The following is a 20,745-nucleotide window of genomic DNA, read 5'->3' as shown; positions in this document are numbered from 1 at the left end:
ACTATAAAATTTAATAAATTGGGGCACATGGTCGTGTGTTCAGACCATGTGGAATGGCTTAGGTATTGTGGGTCACATGGTCGTGTAAGAGGCTCCAGGCCGTGTGGTTTGGGCTGGGTCCGATTTGCCTTAATTTTCTCGTAAAAGAACATACACCTGACTTTTGAGGTTTCGTACGGTGATCCTTATGTCCAAATCTGATTTGGATAACCTACAATGGGTATTTCAATCAAAAAAATGCAAGAATTACTATTGATGTTCAAGATTTAACGAGTTTTAATAAGATTTTGGGAAAACCCATTAAAGATTTGAAATTGATTTTAGAAAAATTATCAAGAATGATGTTTGGACTGATTCCTAGGGTTCTACAAAATTATGAACGAGATTGCTTATCGATCTTGGTAGGGTAGAATAGATTTGACGCTAAACTGACACAAAAATGAATTGAATGGGATTGATCTAAAGCTCAAGATCAAACTAAAAATTTCCAACAATGTAGAGAAAATTTTTGCAAAAGAAAGGATGAAAAAAGAATTAGAAACAAATAGGGAAAGAAATTTTAATTAGGTTTGTGTGATTAACTTTAGGGTAGTTGGGAGGATCATCTGTTGTTAACTGAATTTGTGTATAACAACAGTTTCCACTCTAGCATTCAGATGACACCTTACGAGCCTCTGTATGGTCGTAAGTGCTATACCCCTTTATGTTGGACTAAGTTAGGTGAACGACGGGTTTTGGTTCCTGAGTTAGTATTTGAAACTAAGAACACAGTTAAACTGATCTGAGATCGTTTGAAAGCTACTTCTGACCGACAGAAGTAAAATACTGACTTAAAAAGAAAATATATTGAATACTCAGTGGGCAATCATGTGTTCCTGAAAGTATCGTCATGAAAAAAGGTCATCCAATTCAGATGAAATGGCAAGTTAAGTCTGAGATTCATCGGACCTTACCGTGTTCTGAAATGGGTTGGACCGATTGCTTATCAGCTTGAGTTGCCATCTGAACTTGATTGGATCCACGACATGTTCCATGTCTCGATGTTACAAAGATATCGATCTGACCCTTTTCACTTAGTTCTTGTAGAGGAGATTGAGGTGACACCTGATTTGACCTTTGAGAAGGAACCTGTTCAGATTTTGGAACGGGATGTTAAAGTCTTATGAAGAAAGACTATACCTTTAGTTAAGGTCTTGTGGCAGAATCATGGTATCGAAGAAGCCACCTACGAACCTAAAGATTTAATATGCCATCAATATCCACAACTGTTTGAATCAGGTAAAATTTTGAGGCCAAAATTTTCTTTTATAGGGAGAGAGTTGTAATGCCCTAAAAATGCAAGTTTTTTTATTAGGGTTGTGTCAATGAAAATGTGGGTGTTTTTATGGTAATGTGCTTTGGTTGCTCACTCTAAGGTTCGAGACGCATCTTTTGAAGTTTTACGTATTCTTTAATTGAATTTTTAGACTTGCATGTGTCACATAAGTTAAATTATGTACGTTGATGTCTCAAGAATGAGCTTAATTGGTTCACTGGTTAAACTTTTGTATACCCTTTTGTCTTATGTTCGAATCTCTGTGTGTGCATTAAGGAATATCATTTTTGCACTTCTCCGTAAATATCGATCTTAGAATTTTAAATGAATTTCCTTATACGTTTATCTTATTTTCCCTCATTTTTTATTTTTATTTTTGTTTTATTCTTTCTTTTGGTATCATTCTTGAATTCCTTTTCGTATAGCGTTTTGTTGGGTTAATTGTTGAATCATATTGTACTATTGGTTGTTTCGGTGCTTAAAGGTAAGATTAAACCGTAGTAATTCTGGTTGTTATGTATGAATTGGGAACTTCTTTGAAATCCCAAAGTGAGGGTGTTGATCGATTTTGTTTTGGTTTGTTTGCTCGTGGTTACAGAAGGTTAAGGGAAGGTCAAGAGACACCTAACGCTTCTCTCGTCATCTAGAACTCGAGTATGCACTGTTGAACTTTCGTTAAGCAAGTTTTGTTTATTTGGGATTTGTGCGTTAAAGGTTGCGACGTTGATTATTGTTATGATTTAGCGTATCCCTTTAAATCTCTATTAATTGAGTAATTGGATTTAGTTTCTAGGCTTTGGAAGTCTCGAGATTACTTCTAGGTCGTTGTTGTTTCAGGTATAGTATTAAAACTCTTCTTCTACTTTTTATTTTATCGTCAGAAACGAGACAGTCAACGGCATATGGGCGTGTATGTTGTCCAAGTAGTAAACCGTGTAATTGACTGACTTCAGATTTGAGACACACGGACGAGGTACACAGGCATGTGGTAGGCTGTGTGTGAGATATTAAGGTGCAGTGGTCACACGGGCTGGTACATAAGCGTGTGTCTAGACCGTGTGACTCATTATTTATGTATTAGGGACACACGGATAGGGGACAAGGGCATGTGTCAGACTGTGTGAGGTATACGGGTAGCACATGAGTGTGTGGTCAGACCGTGTAACTCGCTGGCTTGGTGAAAAGAGACACATGGGCAACCACATGGCTATGTGCCAGACCGTGTGGAGTCACATGGGCATGTGAGCCTGAAACGTAAAATTTCTGTTAACGCAATAATTGTTGTTCAAGGCGACTGTAAGCCATCTGTAGGATATGCATGAACTAAACTAAAATGTATGATCTGTTTTATCATGATTATAAATTGGTTCTACATACCGTATGAGACAATTTGTAAGAATTTTAAGCCTCTGTTATATTGGAATTGTATGATTGTATCTACATAAGAATATATATATTGGTTATCTGTTCTCTGCATAGGGACAGAATTAAGAATTGAAGGAAGTGTTCTATACTGATTTAGTGGTCAAACCACCCATAATTATATCTGATCTGGCAGCGAAACTGTAAACACTACAACGTGTCGTACCGACACTATGAGGTGTGTAGGTCTAGATGGGTATTATATACCTATTGGTGTGTTGGGTTTGTCGGAGATTTTGTGTAGCGAATGGGGGTAGGATAACTGCATCTATACCTGTATTTACACCAGAATCTATTTTTGTATCTGATCTGCTGTGTATCTAAACTATTCAATATCTGAAACTATTGTGAATTATTAATATGATTGAACTACTCAATGATATCTAAGTTATTTTATGTATGTTAAGTATTTACATTTTACATTAGGTTGCAACGTACTAACTAGACTAAATTAATTTCAAGAACCGCCCAGAACTAAGCGGTCGGCAGACGCAGGACTCGGTCATCTAATAGTCCTATTTCAAATATATGCGTGTGTGTGTGTGTTTAAACTTGTTATTTGTTTTTCGAATTTAATTTTTAAGATTGAATTATGTTGAACGATTAATGGTTTTAAGAGTTGTCTATGTATCGATTAAACCAACTTTAAGTGCATCTGTTTTATGGTAAGTTCAATTTTCATCCTAAACATGGTCTTTCCGTCTAGGTCGAGTTTAAGGTGTTATATTTAGTGGTATCAGAGCCAGGTTTAACAACACTTAGACTGTGTAATTGGGCCTCTGTTTTGATAAAAAGGTGTTTTAAATAGAGTATTTTTATATCATGAGCTAAATAATAGGTTTAGTAAAGGATCGAGTCTCCTACACCGCGCCTGTAAGTATCTCTTCGGATATGTTTTGTGTATACTATACTGTGATAACTGGTTTTTGTTGGTTAATTCTGCAACCTGAGATAAACTGTTATGGGATTTTTGATGGAAATATTGAATTGATTTGTGCACTTCTAACATTGTAGACACTAAAAAGTATGAGTTCACAAGGAAGTCGTGGACAAGGGTCACATGGGCATCGTGGGCATCATGGGGGAGCTTGAGTTGAGTCATCCTCCATAGGTAGATACCCATTTTGGAGACCAGCGAGACCGTTGGTACTCCTACTACTGAGACCGTTGGTACTCCTATTACTGAGACACGGTCTCAGACTGCTCTATCTGATGACGATCCTGTGTCCTAGGCGATGTTAATATAAGGTTTAATATTTTAAGATTTGGAAATTTTATATATAAAGTTTAATATTTAAGTTTTATAGTAAATATTACAAAATATAACATATCTTATATTTCTTTGAGTATAATTCACACCTCATTAACACGAGCAAATCTTTCTCAACAGATATCACAATAGATAGCATTATTGTGATTCTAATTTAAGCATTTCCTAAACTTTGTATTCATTAAGATTAAAAGAAGTAATATTTATGTATTTTTTTAATAAAAATATTGTGTAACATTAAATGTATTTTGTAAATTATAATTTATTCTTTTGAATGAAAATGATAACTTGTATTGTTCTATAATATAAACTGGATTGTAGATTTCACCCAAAACTTTTGGACAATTAATAAATTAAGAAATTAAAATAAATTTTTGTTTTTAATATGTATATACAAAAAATTTAGAAATGTGTTTTTAATTTAAGTTTTAAATAACTTAATATTTAAGTTTTTAATTGTATTAGATGAAATTGAATTTTAAAAAAAATGAAATGAGGAAAAATGCATAATGTGATGCCGTTAAAAAACTAAAGCCTAGTTTAGAAATGTTTCTCAAAAGTGCTTTTAAAAAAAACACTTTTGGGGAGATGTTAAAATTTTCAACCTTTGAAAAATAGTTTTTTGGGGCCAATTTTTAGCTTGGGAGAAACATTTTTTCTCTAAAAAAATAACTTGTTTAGGAATAATTTTATCTTAAAAGTGTTTCTTAAAAATAATATTAAACAGAACTTAAATGAAATCATGTAAAACTATATACTTTAACCAAAAATGGTGACACGTGGTTTTAATTGCATTATTATTATTATTATTATAGCAAATATTAACTATACAAAATATCCACATTTATAGATAAACATTAGAAACTAAAATTTAATTCATCAGAAAACTTTTATTTTATTTGGAAATGGTCATTTTAATAATAGAAAACACTGCACATGAAGTTAAATCGAAATACAAAACAATTAGTCAATTTAATATAAAGCATCATAGCAAATTTTCTCAAGAAGCTAAACAATGTTAACCAAAAAACAAATCCCCTGCCTAACTCGTTTCACCAAAGTATTTACCCTCCCACAAAATACATTGTAATATGATATTTGTTATCTACTTCCACCATGAATAAATCTATCTAAATTGTTGGAAAAATTGCTTTTATGGGAACTTTGAGGCATATTCTCAATAGGTAAAGGTGAAGAGTTGAATCATAAAATTATGGTTTCATATTCTACTCCATGAGACATTTACAACGATATATCATATGCTCAAAATGGTTGAGTGATTAATGAGAAATTGATACTCAAAGTAAGCTTTTTGGAAATATTGTTAAGGAAAAATAAAGGCTTAGATCCCACATTGGTTAAATACCAAAGTGTGAGATGTATTTATATATGTGAACCCCCTTGAAGAGTAATTGAATGACTAAGTTTGTAACTTTACCTCGCACGTAAGAGGAGGTGCAGGTCCAAACCTTACAGGGTGAGCCTGGGTGTTGTCGGGTTTGGACCTCCACCCTCACGATGTGGGTGATGAGAAATGTTTGGAATCGGTCAGGCCCAAATGGGTTTGCAAATATTTTAGCCCAACACAAATTTATTTTCCTTAGTAGACATAATGTACTTATATAAAGATATTTATCTTATTGATTTGATTCCAATAAAATCAAATTGATTTAATGGCAGATTTTGTGGATATTTTTTTTCAAAATTCCAATATTCTCTATGCCTATAAAAGGCCATGATTTCTGAAAGTTTTTCATAAGAAAATACTCTGATATCTTTCTCTTACCGAAACTCTATTGCTCTCAAAACTCTTCCTTTTCCTCTTCGTATTTTCAAATATTTCGGTGATAGAAAAAGACATTGTTCATTTGTTGATCGTTGTAGAGGTTCTACTACTTTGATCACAGTTGTTGTATCCTGGGAGACATTCGACCAACGTTACTCCAAGTACCGTAGGAGCAGTCGAATCTGTCTTAAGGAAACTGTGTTTCACAGGCCTCAACGTTTTGTAAAATCCATATTCTTTCTTCTTTATTTCAACTTTGTATTACGGTTTTGTTTGATTTTCATATTTCACAATTTTTCACAATTTAATTATAAATTGTTCCATTTATATTTTATTTATATAAATATTTATTTATTTATATTTATCTATTTTGTTTCACTAACATGTGTATTGTCTAACATAAATATCTCATACAAATTGTATAGAACATTATTTTTTTAGCACATCATTCAATAAAAATTGCAACATTTAATTGTACAATTAAAAGTAAATTATCCTTCCATTTAGTCCGAAGAAACTCCTTCATGACCCTTTTCTTATATATAAATAAATATAGCATATCCATTTATCTTTAAATAATTGATATGGTCGAAACCTTGGTGGAAGTAATCACTCTTCAAAATACTATAAAACAACAACAATACATCCAAATAAATAACAAAACTTAAGTTTTGTTAAGAATAAATCAAAAACAACACGGCGACAAAAATAAAGTAGATCTAGTAGCCAATCACCCTTGAGATCATTAACAACATCCTATGAGATGAGAGTAATGGTTTCAATTGTCACACCTTTGACCATGAAATTGGGTTTAGGGCCCTATGGGCTCCCTCCGTGCTAATGACTTATCCTTGCTTTAGCTTCTGCCTTGAGGCACCTCGAGGGATAAACATGCTCCACTCTTACATAAAGCCTTTTCTTAATAATCTATTAACCCATTTGTTTGTTGACCTCAACTCTAATCACGTACTTGATGACATTCCAAACATAACTGGTGTAGCCATTGTATAACTTATGAGGCATACCTTTGTGAACAATGTCACCTAAATGCTAATATAGTCATTGATCTTACAGGCCTTGAGGCAAGTGGACAAAGAAGTATGTCGTTGAGCTCTACGAGCTTCCATAACTATTTTAATTACCATTTATTCACAAAAAAGGCTCTATCAAATCAATTTGGCCATTGAAAAATAAATCATTTTTAAAAAGGAATAAGATCAATCAATTATGTATTATATGAAATATTTACATAAAACAATGTATTTCAAAAAAAATCAATGAAGAATCAAACTATAATAAAAAATGATTTGTTATTTAAAAAAGGATAAAAATTATGAGTGATGCTCTACCTACGGTGGAAGTTGCAGTGGGTGCGAATCCTTCGGGATCGAATAGCGATATTGGTTGAGCAACCAAGAAAGCTCGTAAAAGGTCAGATTTAATGACAGACAAGGATGATCCGACAGTGGACAAAAATAGATAGCAGATACAGATTTCGCGCTCTTCTAAGGCGTTGTATAAATCAATGTTGATAGGGGACTCATTGACTCCTATGTAGATAGTATCCATATAGGAAGATTTTGCACGCAGGGATAGGGATGTGGTAATGGAGGTGGTGATTGTGTTCCGTCGATAAATTTTTCAAATCTGGTAAAAGACTACATTAGACGTAGAATGACAAGGACAATCGTTGTGAAATTACTAGGCAGAAGAATAGGATTTAACGTGTTATTGAATAGGTTTTTTTGCTGTAGAAACCTAGACCACCCGATTCAAATGATGGACCTAGAAAATGATTTTTTTGTTAGGTTCTAGGATGAAGATGATTTCAATAGGGCTTTAGTTGGGGGACCGTGGGTAATCTATGGCCATTACTTATCGGTCTGACCATGGTTGTCGAAATTCTCGACGGCCTAAAACGAAGTTGATATTGCAATACCCAAGGGGTGTCCTTTGAGGTGGATATCGCAATACCCAAGAGTAGGTATCACGATACCACTGTAGATGACTCTTTTTCTACTTCATTTCGGGTTTGTTAGAGGTGTTGCGACTTTCATGCTTCGATGTCATGATACCCCATTCTAGGCAGTATTTTCGCTCATATTCAGGTATCCGATGACTCCCTACAACATTTAATCAACCATTAATTTCCCAATGGTACATTTGGCAATTTTGGGTATCAAAAGTAGTGTAAAAACATAATAAAAACATATAAATTGCTCAGAAACAAGCCCGTTAAGTGTAACGAGGAGTCTAATTTGACACATCTAATAATGATAGATCAAAAGGCACTTGTAATGATAAGGTTAGACGTTGAGATGTTTGCTTAATTTTGGGGTTTGTTTTATTACTATTTTATTTGTTTTATGGATACAAAAAAAATTGTTGGAATTGTCAAGGAGCTAGGCATCTCTGATTCCATAATATTGTGAAGGAGTATATGAAAGAGTTTTCTCATGATTTAGTTTGGTTGTTTGAAACCCAGGTTAGTGAAGCTAGAGTAGATGATATTATTTCTAAAATTTGGTATCTTACTTCATTTCAGGTTGAAGCTAATTGGTTTGCTTGTGGAATTTGGATTTGCTGGAATGAGGATTTTCCTGTAGATGTATTGGATGTTCATTTGTCGGTTGTCTATTTGAAAGTTTGTAGAAAGCAAGGTTCAGATAGTTTCTTTTGTTGAGCTATATACGCTAGCCCACAACCAGTAAAATGAAAACTTCGATAGTTTTTGGATTCTTTGGCAGCATTATTGGTAAGACCTTGGATTTCTACTGAGGATTTTAATTCGATCATCGGTAGTTCTGAAAGAGCGGTGGTATTACTATATCAAAGGTTGGGTGTAGGAGATTCTGTGAATTTTTGTTTAATAATGGTTTGCAGAATTTGGGAGTCAACAAAGCTCAATTTATTTAGTGTAAAAGGAACTTGTCTCAAAGGTTGGATAGAGCTATTTGCAATGAAGTTTGGGGTTTTTTTTTGCGCCGAAGTGTTCGGTTTAGAATTTACATAGACTAAAATCTAATGTTTAGTAGAGGTCATAGGCCTTTCCGTTGGCTTGCAAGTTGGATGTTACATATTGGTTTTAGACACTTTGTTAGGGATAGTTGGATTAATGAGGGGAAATTGGAACGAATCTAGAACATCTTTAGGAAGTGTTTCGGGAGTGGAATAAATGAGTTTATGGCAACATTTTTGCTTGTAAGCGGGAATTGATTTCTAAATTGAGTCAGATTCAAAGAGTTATGGAATGGAGAAGTTATTTTAGACTCTGGTTTCATGAATTGGCTCTTTAGCGGGAGATAGAAGAAATCTTAAAGCATGGGGAGTTATTGTGGTTTCAAAAATCTCGGCCAATGTGGCTTAAGAATGGTGACAGCAATATAAGCTACTTCCATAGTCGTATATTGGCTAGGTGAAAGAAAAACATAATCGAGGGTCTTGTGATTAGAAATGAGTGGTGTTTTGAGGATGAGGTGTTGAAGAATCATGTTGTGGAATTTTTAAGGACCTTTACACTGTGGATTATTTGGTTATTGGTGTTTTTCCATGTCGTGGTAAATTTCCCTCTATTTCTTCTGATGAGCTGGGATGTTTGTTATTGGCGGTTTTTAACGATGAGGTCGCAAAGCGAATTTTGGTATGGCTCTGCTGAAAGTGCCTAAGGTAGATGGGTTTTAGCCAAAATTCTTTCAGTCTCAATGGGATGTTTTTGGGCCGTTAGTATGTTCTCTTGTAAACCAGGTGTAACACCCCTAACCCGTCTCCATCGCCGGATAATGGTAACGTAGTATTACGAAACATATCGAAATAAATGATAACATAAAATCATTCATCTATTAATTTAAATAACAAATATTCAAAATCCATCATCATTCATAGCATATATACAATTACGGGACTTATATCGAGCTTCTGGAACCTAAAAATCAATTTGGGAACAATTAGGGACTAATTTAAAATAAAGCAAAAAAATGTAGAAAATTTGAAATTAGGGGTCACACGGCCGTGTGATAGAGCCCAAGTCGTGTGGCCAAACTGTGTATATATCGAAAATAGGGTCACGCCGTCATGTCGCCAAACTGTGTGCAATTTGAAATAGGGTCACACGATCGTGTCCTAGGCCGTATAACAACCTAAAACCGTGTGGGAAAAACCTAAACCAAAATTAAATAGGCCACATGGCCATATGGAGTGGCCGAGTGTGACACACGGCCATGTTACAACCTGTGTGCACCTAAAATCACTTCTGAAACAAGCCAAAACATTTCTCATTCCTTAGGTGACAAGCCAAACCAAAATCAACCATTCTCATACCTTCAAAATACATTCAAACAAGCTTAAAACATGCCAAAACATTCAACCAATATGCCTTCATTGGCACCACATTTCATACACCAAACTAAACACACATTCAATCATCTCAAGGTACTACTTTAAAGATATACCAATATACCAATTCATTCATTTCAACATATCCATTTTACCATATCATTAACACTTTCATAAGGCATGAACCAAACAACCAAAGCACTCATATGAATATACATGAGCCAAAATACCAAATATATACACATCATCAAGCCTTACTTAACTAAATCTTAAAACAACATCATTATAAACCATTAAATTTAAAACTTCTAGTACATGCCATTTGTAACCCAACTTCAAAATAATCAAAACTTCTATCGATTTGGGAATAGATAGTGTGTATGCTCCAACTTGAACTTCCAACCGATCGAGATTTTCGATGATCTATAAAAAAAGAAACAATGGACGTGAGCAAATCAATGCTTAGTAAGCTCGTATATAGCAGAAACTTAAACTTACCAAATTTGAATCATTTTGTACATTTCATGCCTAATTTCATTAACAAGCTTACGAATTCATTCATTTTCTATACACACAACAAATCTTACAAGTTAGTGAGTTCACATATATATATGAAACTTGAGTATACTATATAGCAAAAACATTCAAATAGCATATTAACCAATCAATTCATCCAACTCATATTCAAATGGTAAATCACATTCCATTTTATTATACCATATCCAATTTCTCCTTTCAGTGATTGATTCTATGTAGCTAATGCATATATTCTTTTCATTTTACATATATAAAAACTTAAAACATATAATATCATATAATGTTCATAAATAACAATTGCAATTCAATCATCCCTCCCAATCTATAAAATGTGGTACATTCTATTTAAAACTTGATAACATATAGCCATTTCATAAATGTTCCTTACATAAATCAATTAAATAGCAAGGGCTATAGAAACATGTAAGGTTACTAGTCTAGGCTAAACCTTTCAAACGACAACAGATTACTAGTCCAAGCTAAATTTGTGTCACATGTATATCTGAGTTTGCAACAAATACTGGAGCTCGGTCCAGAACAGGAATCATACAGAAACCTCATGTATGAGACTTTTACTCAGTCCATCGGAATTATCTTAGAATATGATTTATTACCACATAGTCTGATTTCCAATTTCAACAATGTATATACAATTAATTAACAACATTTAATAATAAATAGTAATTACAGAAGATAGTATGAACTTACCTAGACAAAAATTGTTGAAAACAAGGTCGACGACTACTCCGTTAATTTAGTTTTTCCATGATTCGAGTCTAATTGTTTCGTTTCTTGATCTAAATAATAATTTTCATTCAATTAATTCATTCAAACATCTCAAATAATTAAACTTAAACCTATAAGCCCTTTTAATATAAATTTTAAAATTACCCCTAAACTTTAAACTTTTGTAATTTAGTCCTTAAACACGAAATTTACAAATTAACCACATTTAATCAAAACCCATGCTAACTGAATTCTATATAGTCCTTACTCAACCCACATTTATCACAATTTCACATAGTTCTAAAAATTTTTACTATTTTAACAATTTAATCCTTTAATAATAAAATTACTAAAAATAATTTTTCAAAATAGTCCTATTTAATAACTAAGCTTAATAGTCTATCATTAGAATTCAAAAACACTTCAAACTTGTCAATGAAATAATCGAAAATGTTTAACAATTTTACAAAATAATCCCTGGGTTAGCTATATCAAGTTCTTGGTATTCCAAAAACATAAAAATGATAAGAAATGGACTAAAAATGACTTACCAATTAGCAAAAATAAACTTGTCGTGAGCTAGAACCCTTTCCCCCTTTTGTCTTTGGTTCTCAAATGAAGAAGCTGAAAGAAATTCCCCTTTCTTTCTTTTTTCAAAGTTTTATTAAACATATAATATAATATTTATAAAATAAAATAAATCATATTTTAACTAATAAATCTTCCCTCATCGTCCTTTACCATTAAGAGTGGTATAATTACCGTTTAAATCTGTAACACCTCGAATTTTGGGCCTAGAAGAAATAGGTTTTGAATAAGGGAACAATTAGAAGACTGCACATAAATATTTAGTTGTGCAAGGAAGTGACATAAATGAATGTCTGCTTTAGTGGTTAAGTGATTTACGAGTGGTTGGAAGTGTCTGAGAAGTTAGGGGTTCAAGCCTTGGCTTATGCAAAATTTTTATTTTTACTCTTAAATGAATCTGGACACTGGCATATAGGCCTTATAAATAATAGTGCTTGTTTTATGACATAAAAAGAGCTTATGGTCTAGTGGCAAGGTGGCGTGTTGTGTAACTGTGAGGTCTGAGGTTCAAGTCCTGGGTTGTGTAATGGAGTATTTATTTTGCTGCTTGAGCTGTGTAGGTAGTGGAGTTGGACTGAAACACAGCTAAGGGGAGTTTGAGTAGAATTTGAATGGAGTTGTTGGGGGAGTTGAGGAGAAATTGGTGGAATAATTCAAGGAGGATAAGGGGAGAGATTTTAGGAGAAAACTAAGAGAAGTGAGGGGAAAGGAGAAGTGTGCCGAAAATGGACCGTACGTTGGTACTAAAAAAATTTGGCCAGAGGGGTATACTGTACAGTTTGGTATACTTTTCATTTTCGGTTCTGTGTAGTGTTTCCTCTTTTTGCTTTTTGGTGCCAAATTTTTGCTAAGATTTTGAGTGCCTCTCGGGTTTTCTTTTGTTGCCCTTTCCTTTTATCTTTTATATTTTTCTTTGTTTTGGCCGAATAGTATTTTGGGTTTCCTCTCTGTTGAATTCTCCTTGTTTTCTTTCATTTATCGGCTTTTGATTCTCCATTCTTTTCTTTTTCTCTTTCTTTTCTCTTCCTCAATTTGTGCTCTCTTGATCGAATATCCACTTGTCTTTCAATCAGTTTACCCTTGCCAGGCTATTTCTCCTTTTACCTCTTAGCCGAATATCACCCTTTCGTTGTATCATTCACTGTACCGATCTTTTCTCCGCTGCTTCTTGGTGTTCCAGTACTGCAAGTGTTTCTGACTATCGGTAAAGTGTTTATACTCTTCACTTTTGATTAAACTTGTTCTCTTCTATTCTTTTTCTTAAAACCGAATACTTTTCTTTTTATTCTTTGATTACCGCCTATTGATTCGCTCCCCTTAAGGTGTTACTCGTTGCAGTTTTAGGGTTTCTTTCGAGGAGTGGTGGATTGTAAGTGGTTTGTAGTAGTTGCAACCCTTGTTCTCAACGTTCAAACAACGTAATATGCTACCTCACTTTTGGGGTTTAGGTCGTATACTGACTATGTTCCTTTAGGATGTCATTCGCGGTCTGAGGCCACTCATATGGCCTAACTTAGTTATTGAGATCATTTTTTGTGGTGCAGATAATTGATAAGTGTGTGGCCACTTTTGATTGGCGGTATTGGAGGAGTAAAGTTGCCCTCTTTCAAGAAAGGTAAGGATGTTGTTTTGGATTAAGTGTCAATAAGAGGGTGTTTTACCTTAATGATTAAAGGACTAACTTTGTGTCATGATTGAATCTAGGTTGGTGTATGTGGAGATTTGCGCTCTTCTCGTAAACAGGTATGTAAACACCCCATTCAACTGTAGAACGACAAAAAGCTGAAAAGCCGAAAATACGAAATTTGAGACCACACAAGCATGCAATCGCTCGTGTGGCAAGCCCAACCCGTGAACCATGAGCGTTTAATGGTAGAGGCCTTCATGAGCATTTTCATGGGCTTAGGCCATAATGGGCCATGTTGGGCCAAAATAGGCCGTGTGGGCTCAATGGGCTCATGGGCCCCACACAGATGAAATCCACGATTTGTGGCAAATATTGGACTGGGCTATGTAGATCTCATAACCGTGGCAAAATCTGGGCTAAACGAGGCGTACGAGCGTGTGGGCCCATTTGGGTAGAGTAATGGGCCTTGGGGCCATTTACACTGTTATGACCATTTAGGATACCTGAGTCGTTTGAGGCGACTGCGAACCTTTCGAAAGGCCGATATATGGATCGAGCCCTGAAATACCCCAATAGGATAAAATAACCGAAATACCCCCATAGGATAAAATAACTGAAATACCCTCATAGAGTAAAATGACCGAAATACCTTTATAGGGTAAAATGACTAAAATACCCCCATAGGGTAAAATGACTGAAATACCCTTATAGGGTAAAATGATCGAAATACCTCCATATGGTAAAATGACTGTTATACCCCTAAGAGATGAAACGACTGTTATGGCCTTATGTTATGTATGACTGATTTACTCTATAATATGCATGACTATGATTGAGCATGACATTTTGTATACACGTATGAGATTATGTCACGACATATTGCATGGGATGGGTTGTTATATTTGGAGGAAGTGTACCGTACTGATAAGGTTGCATGGGTCACCCAAGACGACTGTGGACCTACTGATAGCTATATGTTATTTATCTTACTGGTAGCTTTGCTGCAATACTGTTTAGTGCCACAACAGGTGCTAATCTTGGTACGTCTGACTGGGTGGGTCGATTTTATCCCCACATGGTGTGTTTGGCGAGACGGAGTGGTGTGTTGGCTGGATTGGGATGGGTTGCATTATTGCACTGTACTGATATTGTAATGGGCTGAGGCCCACACTGTTACTGTATTGGGCTAAGGCCCACACTGTTACTGTATTAGGCCAGGGCTTACACTGTATTGTTACTGAATAGGGCTCAGGCCCAGACTGTTACTGCTTGTTGTATACTGATCGACTGATAAGGGATTACACATTGAGTTTTCGTAAACTCACCCTCTCCTTTTTACTGTGTAGGTAATCCTCAGCCATAGGCGATTTGATGTTGCGAGGGACTCGGAAGTGGCCACACAACTGCTGTTGTTTTATATTTGTTTATATTTAAATTTAAATTTTGTGTTGGGTTTTATTTATGTAATAAGGCCATTTATGTTTGTTTAAATTTTTAATTGGGCTTTTGCTTACTTATTTTAAACTGCTAGTTTAGGAGAAGACGAATTTTCAAAATAATTATTGTTTTCAAAGGCAAGAAATTTAAACATTAGAGTTTTCAAAAGCTTTCGCGATTTTAGATCAACCTTTTATATCAATAGCAGTTAACAAGGCAAACTTTTTGACTAGATGATTTGTTAAATAATAATAAATGGGTTTTTAAACCTAGAAGTAAATTTTTACCAACAAGTTATATTTTCGAAAGACACTTTGATGTGGCACGTCAGATTCGACCATAACGTCTAGGCCGGGTTTGGGGTGTTACAAAATCCCTATACATGACTTAATTATTCTTTTTAGTTAATAGAAATCAATAAAGATCAACTTTTACATCTTTTATGATTTAGTCCTTTTTCTTTAATTAACAATTTGAACTTTAAAATTTTTGGACCAAATTTCTATATACCTATATAATTTCTCCGTAAATATTTTATATCAGTTTACAGAAATGATGTCTCGATACCTTATTTTCCAAAACCACTTGACTCTAAGGACAACCACTTGTACTTAACTATTCGTTCAATTTACAAAAATTATTAAATCAACATTCAATATAATATTATAATTAATTTATAAATATTAAATAATAATATTTACGGACTCACTCGTTGAATTTGTGGTCCTAAAGCCACTATTTTCGATGCCATTGAAAAATAAATTGTTACAACAGGTTTTGGGAGGGCAATGTCTGGATCCTAGACTGAACAAGACTTTATTAGTTCTGTTGTCTATGACTCAATATCCTAAGAGGATTTGTTAATTAAGACCGATTAGCTTGTGTACAGTGTTTTATAAGATCATTACGAAAATGTTAGTTAACAAGATGAAACCTTTGATGGTGAAACTTATTTGTCAAAATCAAGGAAGTTTTATTTTGGAGAGATATATAACTGATAATATTGTGGTTACACAAGAAGCAATGCATTCGATGGAAGGTTTTACAGGTAATAAGTATAGGATGATGTTGAAAATTGACCTAAAGAAGGCATATGATAGAATTGGATAGGACTTTCTAAAGGATTCCCTTTTAGAAGTCGGATTTCCTTTGTTGCTAGTCACTATAATTTGAAATTGTGTTTTCTTCGTTGGGTTTTCAGATTCGTCGGAATGGTGCAATGACGAATTCATTTCAACTTATGCATTGAATAAAGTAGGGGGACCCACTATCCCCTTATTTTTTCTTTGTATGGAAAGGTCGAGGCATCTAATGGAGATTTAGTTGAACAGGAAACTTGGAAACCACTATTTTTGTCAATGAGGGGCTTGGCTATATCTCATATCTTTTTTGCAGATGATCTTATTCTTTTTTGTGAGGCTAGTAGGGTTTAGGTGAGAGTTGTTAATAATATTTTGGACATATTTTGTTACTACTCGGGTCAAAATGTGAACAGAAGCAAATCGCAAGTCTTTTTCTCTCCTAATATTCCTAGAGTTTTGGCTGAGGCTACTTATGCTGATGTGGGGTTTACCTGTGTGGAAGATTTGGGCACCTATCTTGGAATGCTACTGTTTCATAATAGAGTTATGACAAGTATTTTTACTTTAGTGATGGATAAAGTAAGGAAGAAATTGTCAATATGGGAGGCAAGGATGCTGTTATTAGTAGGTCGTTTAACATTGGTAAGGGCAGTTCTTTTGGCTATTCCTAACCACTTCATGAATATGGTTTGTATCCCTGTATCTATTTGTAAGAAAATCGAGCAGATTGCTCAGAATTTTCTTTGGGGTACTAGTTCAGTCTCTAGAAAACCTGTATTAGTATCTTTGGATGATTGTTGTCATCACCTTTATGTTGAAGGATTCGGATTGAGGAGTTTAGTTTATCAAAACAAAATTTTCCTTTTGAATTTTAGGTTTCAGCTCCTATAAAAAATAGATGCTCTGTGGGTTAACGTGTTTTGGAATAAATCTAATGTACAATGACTACTACCAAGGTCTATTACTAGAAGCAACTATTCGTTCCTTTGGAGATCCCTAGTGAAGGTCTGGCTTGAAGTAATTGCTAAAGTTTATTAGTCTATTAAGGATGGCCGACTTACGAATTTTTGGAATGATGTGTGGATTCGGCAAACAGGCGCCTCCTTATATGTTCTATAAAGGTGTTGGATAGCTAGATAATACCCTACGAGATTGTGATTTGGTTACGAAAAGTGAAAGTTAGTATTGGTCTCGTCTAAGTTATTTTATACCATATCACATCACCATGCAAATTGCAGTTGTCTTGCCTCCTTCTCCTAATGCAGGTCAGGATTATTTATCATGGAAATGGATGATTTTCCACAGCTGAAACTTATAAGAATATGCATTATTTTGATTATGTGGGCTCTTCTGCTGTTTGGAAGATGATTTGGAAAGTAAAGACACCTTAAAGGGTTCGAATTTTTCTATTGCTTTTGTGGAAAAACAAATTATTGACAAATGGAGAACGTGTGACAAGACACATAACTAATGACGTTAGTTGCCCTAGATGTAGTAATGTGTTGGAAATAGGTTTCCATGTGATCTAAGATTGTTCGTTTTCTACATCAGTGTGGCTATCAATAATTCCAAAGCGAGTTCAGAGTGTTTTTTTCTCTCTTCCATTTAAAGAGTGTTTTTTTTGGAATATTCAAAATATGGGGAATTGTGGTAACAAGAAAAATGGTTTGGCAATCTTTGTTTTCAATAATTTGCTGGGTGCTTTGGAAAGACCGAAATCTATTTTTTTTCTAACTACCATAGTTATGTTCAAGCTATTGTGGATACAGGTTATTCTTGGGCGAAGAGTTATGCAGAGCCTGTTTTGAGACTATTTCAGCCTAGTCCTATAAGCACGTTATTGCATTGGTTTTGTCTGGAGAAGGATTGGATAAAACTTAATATGGATGGTGCATTTTTAGCTACTAGTCCTACATCCATTAGAGGTGTATTTAGAGACTCAGATGCAAATTGGTTGTGTGAATTCTTGATGGTTTTTAGTAAAGATTTTGTTTTCAAAGTTGAGGCAATAGCGATCTTGAAAGGTCTTATTATGGCTTGGGAGAAGAGCTTTAGACAGATAGAGGTTGAATGTGATAATGCACTACTGGTGCAGGAGATAATAGCAATTTGGTAGAGTTAGTTTGTTGCATCAAATCTTGAGAAGGAGTTGGAAAGTAAGGATTCACCATATTCCAAGAATTCATAATGGGGTTGCCAACCATATAGCTAAGTGTATTGCTTCCGGAAGTTCAAGTTTGCAGGTGTATGAAGATCCATCGGATACGACGAAGGGCTTATTGTTAGTTGATCTAGTTCAGTCAATGCCGAGTTAAGTTTTAACCGATTGATATTTTCGCTTTATGTTATTCCTTTGTACTGAAAAACTATAATAAAAAAAATAAAACATTCACAAATGAATTGATAGCAAAGTGAAAGTAGTATACGATATTCCGAGTTTATATATTTATAATATATTAAATAAACATAACAATGAATGTAATTATTAATCATTTAGCATAATAAAAAATAAAATTTATTATTTTTCTAAATTTAAATTATTTTATTTTATTATTTTATACAGTTTTAACTAATTACCGGTTGCCAAATTTTTTAAAGCTATTGGTGATAACTTTAAAATATTGCCTTTTTTAGGGCCAATTTGCGATCAAGTTTTATTTTTTGTAATTGACAAATTACCAATAATTGTTGGTAATTACGGTAAATTTATTTTAAAATTATATTGCCTAAATTTTAACGCTAATTGTTGGTAACTTTCTTTTTAAAATATATCAGTATTTGGAGCTAATTGTGGTAACGTTTTTGTAATTCACTAATTGTTGATAATGTTTAGTTTTTTAAGTTACCGATTATAAATTATTTTTTATAGTTTAATTTTTTGTCACTTAATTTTCAACAGTATTGTGAATTTTTTTACCAATTTTTCGATATTAGATTTTTTTTATTTTAACTTAATAGAATTTTCATATAATAAAATTGGTATGATTACTAAATTTACAAAGAAAAAATCAAAATGCAGGGGTTAATGATTTTAATAATGTAATTACCAAATCCAAGCAACGTACATTCTTGATTAGATTTCCAGGCGATAGAATACATGTTACGATTTTTTCTTTTTTAAACTATACCTTCAAAATTTCTCAGCAAATATAAATTTTGTAATTATAATTAATTTAAATGGTAAAAAGTTAAAACATACAACCGCAATGTTTAAAACGTACAAAAAAGAGAGAGAGAAAAAAAGGGGACAATGGTTTAAAACGCACAAAATTAGCACTAAAATAATGTTTAAAATGTACAAATGAATTTTCTTTTTCTAAAATGATGACGTGTCACTCATTTATTGGTGACACTTGGCATAAGGTGCACTTATTTAGAGCTGAAATTTTCCAAAAATGTCTCAAAACCTAACTATAATATATATTTAATTTCGTAAAACATAATAAAGTATATCGTTGAGTTATATAAAAATGGAATATTGCTATCATACAGTGGGTGTGCCAGAGTGGTTATCGGGCATGACTAGAAATCATGTGGGCTCTGCCCGCGCAGGTTCGAATCCTGCCGCTCATGTATTAATTTATTTAATTATGTAACTTTTGCTTTCTGTTACTTATTATCCTTTATGGGCCACTTAATCCTTGGGCTATTCTCACAGTTTCGTGCAATGAATTTGTCCATCACTTGGGGCTGCAATATAATTCCTTGCCGTAACATCATGTACATAGATACATGTGTATATATAAAAGCAATTAGAAAATAGTTACTTCAGAGATGATCTTTAAAAATATATGGTATTAAGATGTCATAGATTTTTATGTATGTGATTTGGTGTAAAAGAAAGATATGATATTTGAAATATTACATAGAAGTATTTTTTTTAAGACTGTAAAGAGTGTCACAACGTTGAAGATGTAATGTTGCGAGGTTGGTATTCATATTTATGTACAATTCAAATAAAGACAATAAGGAATGTCTCAGCGTTGGCATGGACACGTCACAACATCGAGCAAAAGATGGGCAACATTGTTACGTTGTGATGGTTAGATTGTGACATGGACAAATATTTCAAAACAATATGTTACTTGTTTTAAATTAAAATTGTTAAATTGTTCTAAAATTATGTATACTTGAGTAAATGATAATTGCATGTTTGGTTGGGGGAATGGAGTAGAAATTTCTTCTTTTTTTTAAACAATTTTATTATATGTTCTAATTGTATCTTCTTTTCTTTACATAATGCCTAAACCTACTCAACCTACTCATAGCCCTTCCCCAACCCATAAATAGGAGGATAATGTGCTTCAACACACTCGAACCTATATCCTCCTGCATTAGTAACAATGTCAATGTCAATCGAGTTAATACTCAACCGGCAACCATTTCCCATATTTAGTGGTAAATAGTAATTCAACAATTTGGTTGGAAGAATAGTTCATTTTATGGAATGGATATTCTTTCTATATTAGCTTTCCTCTTGTAATAGCAAAAAAAAAGATGTCTAAATTTGTCCATGAAAGTATTTATATGATGAAATAAACAAATAACATGTTATATAATATTAAAAATAATTATGTAAAGAATAAAATATAATTTCATAATTTTAATAATATTTTTTTATCA

At 33.6% G+C, this 20,745-nt stretch overlaps 1 non-coding gene across 1 annotated transcript; it reads left to right on the top strand.

Moving 5' to 3' along the window:
* Positions 1 to 19,613: 19,613 nt before the first annotated feature.
* TRNAS-AGA (transfer RNA serine (anticodon AGA)) lies at positions 19,614 to 19,695 on the top strand. Its single transcript has one exon. It is a non-coding gene; the product is annotated as a tRNA-Ser (tRNA).
* The last annotated feature ends 1,050 nt before the right edge of the window (positions 19,696 to 20,745 follow it).

The sequence above is a fragment of the Gossypium hirsutum genome, chromosome D11, assembly GCF_007990345.1.
Source record: "Gossypium hirsutum isolate 1008001.06 chromosome D11, Gossypium_hirsutum_v2.1, whole genome shotgun sequence".
Lineage (NCBI taxonomy): Eukaryota > Viridiplantae > Streptophyta > Magnoliopsida > Malvales > Malvaceae > Gossypium > Gossypium hirsutum.
This window is presented reverse-complemented; position numbering and strand designations above follow the sequence as displayed.